We start from the raw sequence: 12,452 nt of genomic DNA, 5'->3' as shown, positions 1-12,452 counted from the left end.
TAAAAGCTGGTAAGACAGAAATTACCAGGCCAAAAATCGAAGGGAAGTGGAATTCAGAAAGTGCAAAAAACAGAATGGAAGCTGCTTTTTCCCTGAGAGCTTTTTCAGAACCTGAAAATCAGAACATGTTTGAGCCTTATGGAGACTGGCAGAGAAAGAAGTCAAGCCAAGCCTTGCCCAACTCTAAAGGAAAACCCAAACTTGTCGATATTTAATGAGACTATAAATCACTTGCCTCTTTTTACTCTCCGGTGCTCCAGCAGCACAGCCCCACACTAACCTTCATCTGGAGTGTCTCAAGACCTTCTGGAATCTTCTCCCACACATACCTCCTTAGGCAGATCCATTCTGTGAAAATAAGCAATTCAAAATCTAAGCTGTTGGAACTTTAAAATATTCTGAGCCTTAAGGGAATTTGATCATGGGACCTGAGTCATGTAAACAGGCAGCTGCAACCTTTGTTTCTCTGATTATAGATCAGCCTTTTTCCTTACTTACATTGTTGTATAAAATGTTGTATATGACTGAAGGGCTCCAGGGGAGACCCCTTTCCTCTTCACTGTTGATTTGATCTTCAGTACAGATTAACTCCCTCTTTCCTCTCTCACAGAGACTTCATGACCATCACATTGTCTGGGATAGAATGTTAAACACATTTTTAAATTGGAAAGGAAATGAAAACAAGCTGTAGAGAAAAGAAAACAAGGTGGGGGTAGGGGAACAACCTATAATTAATTATACGTTGTAACTCATAAACCAGCCTCGCATAGAAAATGTTAAACAACAAAGTTAAACAAGAAAAGTTATACAAGAAAATGTTCTACAAGGTTACTAAATTTCTTTGTGTTCTGCCTATGTCAGCAAGACTTTAACTTTTAACTTCAGAGCCCTGGCCCCATTTCCCTGGAGTCTGTGTTTCTCAGATGGTCATTCCCAGCTTTTGGCTTGAATAAACTCTTTAAAACTGGATTCTGAGCTGGGTGCAGTGGCTCACGCCTGTAATCCCAGCACTTTCAGAAGCTGAGGCAGGAGAAATCACTTGAACCCAGGAGTTCGAAACCAGCCTGGTCAATAAAGTGAGACTGATTAAAGAGAAGTAAACTTAAAACAAATAAAACAACTTTAAAACCCTGGATTCTGATCCTTTCAATTACTTTATGCTGACAATTCTACTATGGGTGCTGCCCAATCAGCCTTGTAAAGCACAGGGCTGACCACTTAAGCTCCCTGCTAAGTGTTGAATCTGGAATAAAATCCAGATTCCAGAGCTGCAGAGCCCTCAGGTCTGGGACCCTTGCTTTGTACTTCTGTTTTTCCACTTCGCTTAGTTGAAACACATTCCCTACAGCAAGCTAAGAAAGGAAACGGTCCATTCCCAAACTCTTCACTTCTTAGACCACTGCTCTGTGTGCAGACAATGAAAACAGCCATGAGTTCACAAAAAAGGGAAGGACTCAAGGGCAGGATTCAAGGAATGCCTGTTAAGCCCCAGGGAGGAAGTGGCTGTTGACCTGGGAAGAGTCTGTTGGGCAAAGTCAAGGGCTAAGGTGGTGGTTGACATGAAGGCAAATTTTCTAGGCCCTGGTGAGAAGTTGGAATCCTTGCTGTGAAGATTGGGTAGTACAGTGTACAGGACCATGTGCTTGGCTATTGGATCCCACCTGTTGACATGTACCAGGCCTGATTTTCCTTGGCCTTCCCTCCTGAGTTAGCTGAACACCACCCTTCTCAATACAACCCCGAAGTACACCTTGCTCAGTTTTTAACAGAGCTGCCAGATTTCAAGGCATGATTCTCAGCACCATGACTATACTGAAGACAAAAACTCACATGGCAGCCATGCTTTTGCTCCCAGAACAGCAGCCAATGCTGGCAGTGTCCTTGTCCTAATGTGTCTGTTCCTACCTTGGTACACCACTAGGAAGAGGGGGGTCAAATGGGAGCAGAAAACCTGACTCCCATCTTCACACATAGGACTGCTGCTCCAGCCTTGTGCACCCATACCCAGCTTGTTCACCTCACCCTATCCTGGTACCCCTCTCCAACTCTGACTCCTCCTTCTCAGCCACACCTCTACTTCAGGGCAAGGAGCTCTCCTGCCATCTGGGTAGATCTTTGTAACTATTCAGGCCAAGCCAGTTCAGACAGGCTTTCTGTTAGGGACAAGCAAGTACCTAGCCACCACCATCTTTGCTCCCAGCGTGGCTCACCTGCCTAGCTCAAACCTTCATGGAGCTGTGATCTGTACCCCAGGATACAAACAAAAGTGGGCCCCATCCCACGGTCCATATCAAACTCACGACCAGCTCCCAGAGGACCCTCCTGCTGCCACACTCATCCTCAGGCTGCAGACCTGCTTGACTCTTCACTCATGGCTACTACTGCACTCCAGGATTCTCAATATGACCCCTCCATCCACCCAGCTGCCAGGACCAGAAACCCTGGCCATGCAGTAAGAATTCACTCAACAAACTCTGAGCCCCAACTCTGGTCAGGCACTGGGGTCAAATCAGACATGGCTCTGCCCTGCTGCAGCTTGCAGTGTGACTGGGAGCAATGACGGTCCCTACTTAGCCTGTCACCTTGCATCCATCAGTCCCACATCAGCTCATTTACCTCAGGCTCACATTGTCCACTGCAGGGACCATGCAGCTCAGTGTCGGCCCTGCCTCTGGGCTTGCCCCTCCAGCTCCCCCTTCACTCTGCTTCCAGAGATACATTGCCCATTCTAATTTAATTTTACATCTTCCCAAAGAAAACTCCTCAGTAGATGCTAATTGTTTTCAGGATAAAATTAACCACCTTGTTTTGGCACCCACAGGACCACATGACCCTCATGCCAGGCCCCCAGCTCGGACATATTGGTCCAGATGGGGCACCTGGCAGTTCCTCCAACGGATCGCGCCCATCACAGCTCACACTGCTGCCATGCTGGCCTTGTGCCATGAATGTCCCGCCTCCTCCTGCATGTTGCCGTTGTCAGATAGGTTTCAACTTGTCTCCCATATTTCAGAAAGTCTTCCCTACCCCTCCAAACCAGGCTCCATGCCCTCTGGTTCCCCATAGTGCCCAAACCACGCTCTGCAGCAGCACATATCATACTGAATGGTAAATATTTACATTCTGCCTTCTACACTAGACCATGAGGGCCTTGAGGACAAAGACAATAAAGCCATTCATTTTTGCATCATCAGAAACTAGCCCAGCACTCAATATATATGTACCTGGTGAATATTTACTATATGAATGAATGTAATGATTAAGTAACGTGTCTAGACTTCAGGTTCGGCCCACAGGCACTAATAATACCTCCTTCATCTTTCTCTTCTGACACTCAACTTATGACCCCCCTGACTTGGATTCCCATTAAGGAATGAAGGTTTGTGTTTCCCCCCAATTCCTAGGTTGACACCCCGACTTCCAATGTGGCTGTGTTTGGAGGTAGCGCCCTCAAAGGTAGACAGCAGCAGTTTATTGATCCTGGGCTGCTTTCCAGAGACCACTCTCCTAGGACCGACCATAGAACTTTTATGGGTCCTCCTGGGACCGGTCACAGCAATTTGAATTTATCTACCCCAAAAGGTAAACGGGTCAAAACAACACATTAATTAAATTAACTCCACGGCTAAAATTCTGTTTCTCTTTTTTAAATATTTTATTGAGAAATAATGGTAGATTTGCATACAGTTGGAAAAAATAATATGAGAGATTCCATGCATTCTTCATTCACTTTCCTCCTATGGTATGATTGTAGTACAACATCATAACCAAGAAAGCCCTGGTTGATAATCCACTGTATTCAGATATGACCCACCATATTAGATATGATCCACTGTATCGGATTTCCTTTCACATGCACTCATTTGTGTGTGTGCGTGTGCACGTGCACATTTAGTTATGCAATTTATCAGATGCACAGATTCGTGTAATCACCACCACAATCAATATATGAAACAGTTCCATCAGAGGTACCCCTCAAGCCACCCTTCTATTGCCAGAGCCATCTCCTCCCCACTCGCCTGGCAAGTACTAATCTAGTCACCATTTCTATACTTTTGTTCTTTCAAGATTGCCATCAAAATGCAATTATACAGTATAGAACATTTTGGAATTGACATTATCCACTCACCATAATTGTCTGGAAATTCATCCAAATTGTTGTATCTGTTAATAGTTCACTCGTCATTATCAATGAATAGTATTTCATGGTGTGCACACACAACAGTTAAACCATTCACCTATGGAAGGAAATTTGAATGGTTTCCAGTCTCGATGATGAATACAGTTGCTAGGAATATTTGGATACAGGTTTTGTGTGAACACAAGTTTTTATTTCTGGGTTGCATGGTAGTTGCTTGTCTACTTTTACAAGAAACTGCCAAGCTGATTTCCAAAGTGGCTGTACCATTTTATACTCCCACCAGCAATGTAGGAGAGATCTTGTTTTTCCACATTCTTGCCAGCTTTTGGTGTCTTCATTATTTTGTATTCTAGCCATTCTGATAGGTGTGTAGGGGTATCTCGTGATTTTAATTTGCACTCATTTAATGACTAATGAGGTTGGACACGTTTTCATGTGGTTGTTTACCATCTCTATATCCTCTTTGGTGAAATGTCTGTTCACATTTTTTGCTCATTTTCTAAGTAGATTGGTTTTTTACTGTTGAGCTTTCAGCATTCTTTGTATATTCTAGCAACTAGGAATATGGGCTCTATCTGGAAGGAATTCTGATGGATATAGTTACTTAACTATTACATCACTTTATATACAGAGTTTGGCAACCACATTTTCAAAATCAGGAATCCAGGGAAGAAGAAAACAATGAGTAAGAAAAGTCCTCCGTGTGGATTTGAGAATGGCTTACAATGTCTCAGTACCTCAGACTGCTGGCTTCTGAGGAGCCCCACTAAGACCCTGCTGTCCCCATGTGGGCCTGGCTGGGGCAGGCAGCCTGCTTCTTATCCATCAGGTACCAACAGCCTCAGTGACACAGGGCAGACGTCCCTGACACCATTGTCAATCAAACCCCATTACCAGCCCTGCTGTGCCACCCGCCATCACTGTCCTTCTTGTGCAGGTAGCTGGCGTGGGAGACACAGAACAATTTATGAGCCACAGCCTCAGGGCTTGGTTTGGCCAACAGAATCAGAAATCCAGTTTGAAGGCTGCTGCTATATTTCACCCTTCCACTTCCCTTTGAACACGTTTCAGAGCTATTGATCTTAAAAGTAGAAGATTAGTCACTTCAAAATGAGGCTCAGAGAGTGTGCTACAGAGGAGGGCTGTTCTGAGGATTACAGGCAGCTGCCCCTCCTCCTTCTACCCCTCCACTGCAGCATCCTCATCTAGGCCCCTGGGGCAGGTCTCCCAAATGGGAACTCCTCAACAGTGAGGGCAGGACAATTAAAAGAGGCCAAGCATGTCAAATGCCACAGAAGATGATCAATAAATGTTGGACAAGAATCTAAGCATGCTGGCACGGGCAGCAACAGGGAGCTACCACGCTTGACAGCCTGTCTTCCAGAGGCCTCCTGGTCAATGTTTCGCAATCCAGAGTCAACCTTCAACCTTGCATTCATAGAAACTGAATTTTCCAATTCTCAGTAGATGTCCACTAACCCAGCCCACAGGAGTGAAGTAAGAAGCAGAAGGCCAGTTTATTAATTTATTAAAACAATGCGAGGTGTAACTCTGTAGGGACCAGAGCAGCCCAAGTCTATGTGAGATTGCCTTCTTCATTGTCAGCAGATTGGCAGGGAGCCTGGCATGGCTTAATGAACAAGAGGCAAAGCCTGAGAAGCCAGTTTGGACCCAGACATCAAACACGGCAGCCCAGGCTCTTAACTGCTGTGCTATGCTCCCTCCAGCAGGTTCCATCTGAAACTAACTTGGGGCCTGTCCACCCACAGCCGCCTATGTCTGTTTCTTGTTTTCCCAGGGAGGCCATTCGCCCAATCTTAGATGGATCTCAAAACTTCACCCAAATTAGGGGCTTCACCAAAATCGCCCCCAGGAGGGGTAAATCCGTCTTCCCAGTACTTCAGGCTCTCTTGTCAGAGGCTTGGTCTGAGCTGGCTACTCTCAGCCCACAGAAAAAACGAGCATCCTGGCTGGGCGCGGTGGCTCACGCCTGTAATCCCAGCATTTTGGGAGGCCAAGGCGGCCGGATTATGAGGTCAGGAGATCCAGACCACCCTGACTGACAGGACGAAACCACGTCTCTACTAAAAATACAAAAACTTAGCCAGGCGTGGTGGCGGGTGCCTGTGGTCCCAGCTACTCAGGAGGCTGAAGCAGGAGAATGGCGTGAATCCAGGAGGTAGAGGTTGCAGTGAGCTGAGATTGTGCCACTGCACCCTAGTCTGGGTGACAGAGCGAGAAGAGTCCATCTCAAAAAACAAAACAAAACAAAACAAAACACGAGCATCCCCAGATATGCCAGATCTGTTTAGCTCTTCTGTTTGCAAGCAACAAGTATTAAATAGCTCAACCCAAATGGCCATAAGCAAAACCGAAAATATGTTCATATAATGGGAAAGTGTAGGGAGAGGGGGAAGGGCAGGCCCTGCTGGATTCAGGGCTCAACCTGTGGGGCCAGAACTGGGAAGGTGGCTGCCTCAGTCACACTATCTTTTGTTCACAACCAGAAGATTGGAGAGCGGACAATCAACTTCCTCAATGACAAAAACAAGTCTAGGATTGGGGCTCTTTGGCTCTGCAGCCAGAGCTGGGTCATGTGCCCATCCCTGAGCCAATCACTATCATCAGAGGGGGACCTGAGGCTCTGATTGGCCAGGCCTGAGTTGCATGCTCTTGGAAACAGGGAGGAGGTCACCCTCATTAGAAGCAAATTGTGACGACTTTCAGAGGAAATCGGGGCTCTGACTAGCCATGGCTGAGTGGATGCTGATTTGCTCCAAACCACAAATGTTCACCCCCGCATTCTCTATGCTCACCTCTGGACTTGAACTCACCCCAATGCCCACACCTGAAACGACCTCGTGCCCATCCCACCACTACTCCATCCTACACTCCTGTTCACTAAAAAACCCAGAGCCTGCCTCCACCAAGCAGCCGTTTCTGATTACCTCAGCCCACACACACCCTTCCTCTGCACTCTGAAGCCACTTACTGTCCACAAAGGCACAGGGCACCTAGCACGGCTGCCTGGTCAAGCTCTTTGTCTTTTGGGGTACATGTATTCTCTCCAATACAGGCCTCCAGGGCTAAGGTATATAAATTTTTTCTTTAAAGAATTGGATTGTAAATATTTTAGGCTTTGTGGGCCATACAGTCTCTGTAGCAACCACTGAACTCTGCCATTAGAGCACAAAAGTAACCAGAGACATCTAAATGAATGAGGATGGCTGTGTTCCAATACAACTTTATTTGCAAAAACAAGTGGTGGGCTGGGTTTAGCCCAAGTGCTATGGTTTGTCAACCCTTGCTCTAGAGGCTTTAAGGACTGGACCTTACCTTCTTGATTTTTGAATTTCCCATTCAAGCCAGCACAACACTTCACAAACACGGACCAACAGTAATCAAAGCTGATTAGACAACATTGAATTTATTATTTTAGTTTCCTTCTTTTAAAAGAAACAGTAGAAAGCTGTGAAGACTGACTTTAGCCAAATAGGAACGAGTGCGTGTTCCTGGTTCACACCAAGAATGAGATGTAGGATACACTGGGAATTTCTCTGTCCAGACTCTTCCAGAAGTCAGAAACAAGTAGAGCAGTTGGTAAAAGAGACTCTTCTCTGGGGCACACCAATCACAAATAAATGGAAAAGCATGCATGTCTGTGGGTGTTTTTATTGTGTGTGTGTATGTGTGAGTACATGTATCTGCATATATGTGTGAATGCATGTGTGTAGTACCAGCACACCACCAACAGGCATCCATGTTGCAAAAGCCAGCCCCATCATCCTGCTGATTCCACTTTCTCCTCACAGGCCCTGCCAAGACTGTCCCTTACCATGCATCCCTGTGACTATCTCTGGGAATAAAGATGGTTCAAGCCTGGGCCATTCTGTGATTCCACACTAGGCATTTTGGGAGCCCTTTGTTCTGTCTGGAGGGCCATGAGCTAGAGAAGTCACTGAGGAAAAGTGAGTGTTTTTAATAGGAGTATTGCTCCCTCTTGGTCTTAAAGAGTCAATTGTATCTCTGAGCTGAAAGTCATGGGAAGGAGCACAGGAAAGAGAATCAATGGACTTGGGTTCTGAAAACCATCTTTTCTGCCGCTGGGAGGAGTTGACGGGCCCTCTTGGGGTTCCCCACTTCTATTGAGCCCCAGATGTCCTCCCTTTTATGACTCCTGCTTTCCTGCCTTACTGGGCTTTGTGATAGCATCTGGGCTCTACCACGTATTTACCATGGGATCCTGAACTCACTGAGTCTCAACCACTCATCTGCACATTAGGAATACAATCTATTTTCTAGGACAGTTGTGAGGATGGAAGAGGATGCATGTGAAGTCCCTGAGACAGAATTTACTCTCAGAAATAGCAGCCAGCATTAATATTAATAATTCTACTTATTATTATTAGCAGTTACCTAAAATGCTTCATGATCTTCAGCTTTGTTCATGTGGCCTTGTTCTCCTAGAGGGCCCTCCAATCTATCCCCACCCCACGGTGCCCACTTCCTCACAAAGGAACAAAAGCATTTCCCTAGCCATTCTTCATAAATACCACTAACTCTTTCATACAACCTTCATGAGTCTTCTGATTCAAACCACAGTGGAGGCCTTGTCTTGTTCTAAGAAGTCATATGGTAAGGTGGAAAAAGAACCCGGGAGTGGCTGTTCAACCTGGGCATAAGTCAGGGCTCTCCAGAGAAACAGAACCATTGGGATATACATGAGGAGATTTATTATGGGAATTGGCTCTTGAGACTATAGAGGCTGAGAAGCCCCACGACCTGTTTTCTGCAAGCTGGAGAACCAGGAATGTTAGTGATGTACTTTTTTCCAAGTCTAAAGGCCTGACAATTGAGATAGGGTTGGGGGACAGCGGCTATAAGTTACTGGGTTCAAACACCCCAGAACTAAACTCTCTAATGTCCGAGGGCAGAAGAAGATGGATGTCCCAGTCAGAGCAAAGAGAGAGAATTCAGCTTTCCTCTGTGTCTTTGTTCAATCTGGGCCCTCAGTGGATTGGATGATGCCCGCTTACTTGGTGAGAATAGGTCTTCTTTACTCAATCTACCCATGCAAATGCTAATCTCTTCCAGAAAGAGATTACAGACACACCCAGAAATAGTGCTTTACCAGCTATCTGGGCATCACTTCGCACAGTCAAGTTGACACATACAATGAAGCATTACAACCTGAGTCCAGATTCTTGCTCTGTTGCTCGCTACCTGGATACCTAGGCCAACCCTCAACCTCTCTGAGCCTCAGTTCTGCAAAAATGCAGTTTACACTTGACTCTATGGGTTCACTGTGAGGGACTGTTAAGGTGACAGTGCATGGTACATTGGAGGAGCTCCAAAAATAAAGGGTCACGTTCAAGAAATGCTGTCAACCCACAAAGACATTTCTTACACCTGCAATACAAACTTGATTTCCACAAATAATACAACATTTTTCTTAGTCTATGTTTTTTCCTCTCTAAGGAACCACCCAATCGCACAGAAAATGAATTCCCACTTCCACCTTCCTGGTGGCTTGGACAACTCTCTGTCCTTCAGTGTCCTTGCTACATTCTCCCTCTCCCATTTGTGCTGTCGTCAGCTCCATCAGAGCAGGAGAAAGAGGTAGGAATTAGGTCTTTATCACGATTGCTTAGACTGTCCTGCTAGTGTTCATTGAAAGACTTTTTTTTTTTTTTTAGTTCAAAATGCAAAAACTAAGAGCCAGGTCTTCCTTAACTAAATTCAAGTAGACATTTTCATTAAAAAAATAATAAAGACTCAGAAGCCATAAGGGAAACAAGCAAATGTTCATGCTCCCCCCCATTCTCCCTTGGCTCAGCGGGGAGGAACTGGTCACAATGCTCCCCCCACCAGGCAGAGGCCACACAGAGAAGGCTGAGCATCACCAGCGGCCTGTGGATGCCCAGGGAAGCGGGTCTTATCTGGTCAGGGCAAGAACAATGTTTCTATCCACTGGTCATTGCATTCAGTGATCCAAAAGTGTTTACTAAGTACCTACTGTGTGCAAGGCATCATGCTACATGCTGGCATGACCCTGGGGGAAGAAAGAAGTCAACACCATTCTGGAGTTTCTCAAAACCCTAGGGAGCCAGCCCTAGGCCTTCTCTTCTGTGGGGCTGGAGTGTCTCAAGAGGGGCCTGACAAGGACCCACAAGTTCTTTTAAATGATGCTTCCCCAACACTGCAATGCTTTTACAAACACCATGTTGATCCTAAATCCAAACTGCTGCCCTATCCTAAAGCCCTTTGGGATCCAGGCCCCCAAAATTAATGGCTATTCAGGTCAGGAGGTATCTGCTCATCTTCTTTGCCATCAGGGCAAAATGTCTGATCCTGACTGGCCCTTAACTAAGAGCTGGAGAACACAGCAGCTTCGTTGCACTCCTAAAGAGGAAAACAAAAAAGAACAAAGTTCAAAAGGGCATGGAGAAAGGCTCTTGGGTGGGAGGGACCCTAGGCTCAGTGAGTACAGCACAGACCCATGTCGGACGGCTGAGCATGTTGTTCTGGAGAGCTGTGGGGTCTATTTACCTGCTAATTAGTACCAGGAATTTCATCCATCTGCAAAGGCATCTCTTACACTTACAAGATGAATTTTGTATTTCACAAATAATGCAGTATCTCTTAAATCAGCACTTTTCTTCTCTAAGAATACTCCCAGCTACACAGAAAATTAAAATATTCCCAGAGAAAGGGGTTTATAAAAACACTTCAAAATCTGAAGAAATGGAGATAGCTGTAGAAAAAGGTCTCAGAAACTGCCACCACCATTGCAGACAAGGTGACTCAAGGCTGGTGTGGATGGGGATGGGGTCCTGGTCCTGGGGTCCATATCAGATGGGGATATGGTCCTGCCTTGCAAGACTGTGGCTAGGGCATCACAGAGATAACCACCGACAGGAATGGGCAGCTGCCCCCCAGACTCCCCCTCCGTGTCCCTCCTTTCCTTGGCCCTGGCTGACAGCACAGCAGCCTAAAGTGGCCTGAATATTGGGGTTTGAAAGGCTCCAGAAATGCTCCCAGGAAAGTGAGCCCCACACAAGCCCAGACAACAGGTTTACAAGGCTTTAGATGTCTTCTGTGCCTTACTGCACCGCAACATTCAGCTCTCAAGGCCATCACCCCACGCTGACTCTTCCTTAACTTTTGACCCTCAGTTCAGCTCCTCAGCAGTTACTAGATTGTGCTGTTCAGGAGGAAGAATTGTTTGAGTCACAGCCCTCCTCCTGTCCCCAGCTCTCCTACATCTGCTTTTAAGCCAGGAAGTCTGACATCCCCATTCCAAATGAGCCTCTTGCCCCTGGAAGGAGAGTTCAGCTATGTGACCTTGGATAAATCACCTACCCGCTCTGTGACCTTGAATGCCATCATGGGGTGCTTGGGCTTGCTCTGAAGGACATCAGAATTGACAGAAAAATTATAAGCAAGTCATTTGCATTATACTGATTTGCATTTTAAAAGTTCCTTCTGATGGCTTTTGAGGGCAAAACCACATAAATGGAAAGAAGTCTTGCATTAGAGTCAGACAGACACATCATAGTGCTGCCCTACTCAGTGAGGTGACCCTGGGGAGTCCTTTAGTGTGGCCACCTTGGGGGTCTTGTTAAAATGCAGATCTGATTCTGCAGGGAGGAGGGAGGCCTGAGAGTCTGCATTTCTCCCAAGTCCCGGGGTGATACTTCTGCAATAAGACCCAATTCCCTGGGCATCTGCAGGCCACCAGTGACACCCACGTTTCCCTGCACACAGAGCCTCAGTTTCCTCATCTGTAAAAATGGTATCAAGAAAACTCCAGGTGTATGGGGTGCATGGGGTGTGAGCCAGATCTCACACGTGGCTAGGCTTTTGCTGAGGGCCCCCTGCCCCCAGCTCCCTTTCTCCCCGTTACTGCCATGCTCCCGGATGATTAGTGCCTGCTCTAGGCTCAGCACTGACGCCTTCATTTCCGCTCCTCCCTCCTTGTATAGTTGGCGGACTCTGGAACTTTGCTCGGCACTGGACTTGCCTTTCAAATGCTCTAGAAATCTTCTTTTGGCTCTTCCCTCTTCTCAAATTCAAAATCCACAATGCTTGCCCAAGGTTTCTACAGTCCCAGTGCCATTATAAGATTAGAATTTTGCAACACCTGCCTCTGCTGCTCCCAAGGTCCGACTTTTCACGCCAAGCAAGGCACAAGACACGTTGGCCGCATTCTCCTTCCAAGTGAGGGAGCAACCTGTGAGGATGGGCTTTCTAATAATAAGGCCTTAGGTTTGCAGCTTACCTGGTTCACTTCCCAGGCCCTGCAGAGTGC

General features: G+C 46.4%; 1 long non-coding RNA gene across 1 annotated transcript in view; it reads right to left on the bottom strand.

Annotated features, from left to right (window-relative positions):
- Window positions 1-241: 241 nt before the first annotated feature.
- Window positions 242-12,452, bottom strand: part of LOC108519149 (uncharacterized) — a 31,389-nt gene continuing 19,178 nt past the window's right edge. Inside the window, exons 2-3 of the long non-coding RNA XR_001882541.1 lie at window positions 499-633; window positions 242-348 (exon numbers count right to left, since the gene is read on the bottom strand). This is a non-coding gene — a long non-coding RNA (uncharacterized LOC108519149). The remainder of the gene's footprint in view (window positions 349-498; window positions 634-12,452) is intronic.

The sequence above is a fragment of the Rhinopithecus bieti genome, unplaced genomic scaffold, assembly GCF_001698545.2.
Source record: "Rhinopithecus bieti isolate Rb0 unplaced genomic scaffold, ASM169854v2 scaffold_41913, whole genome shotgun sequence".
NCBI classification, from domain to species: domain Eukaryota; kingdom Metazoa; phylum Chordata; class Mammalia; order Primates; family Cercopithecidae; genus Rhinopithecus; species Rhinopithecus bieti.
Note: the sequence above shows the minus strand (reverse complement) of the source record. Positions and strands in the feature narration are given on the sequence as shown.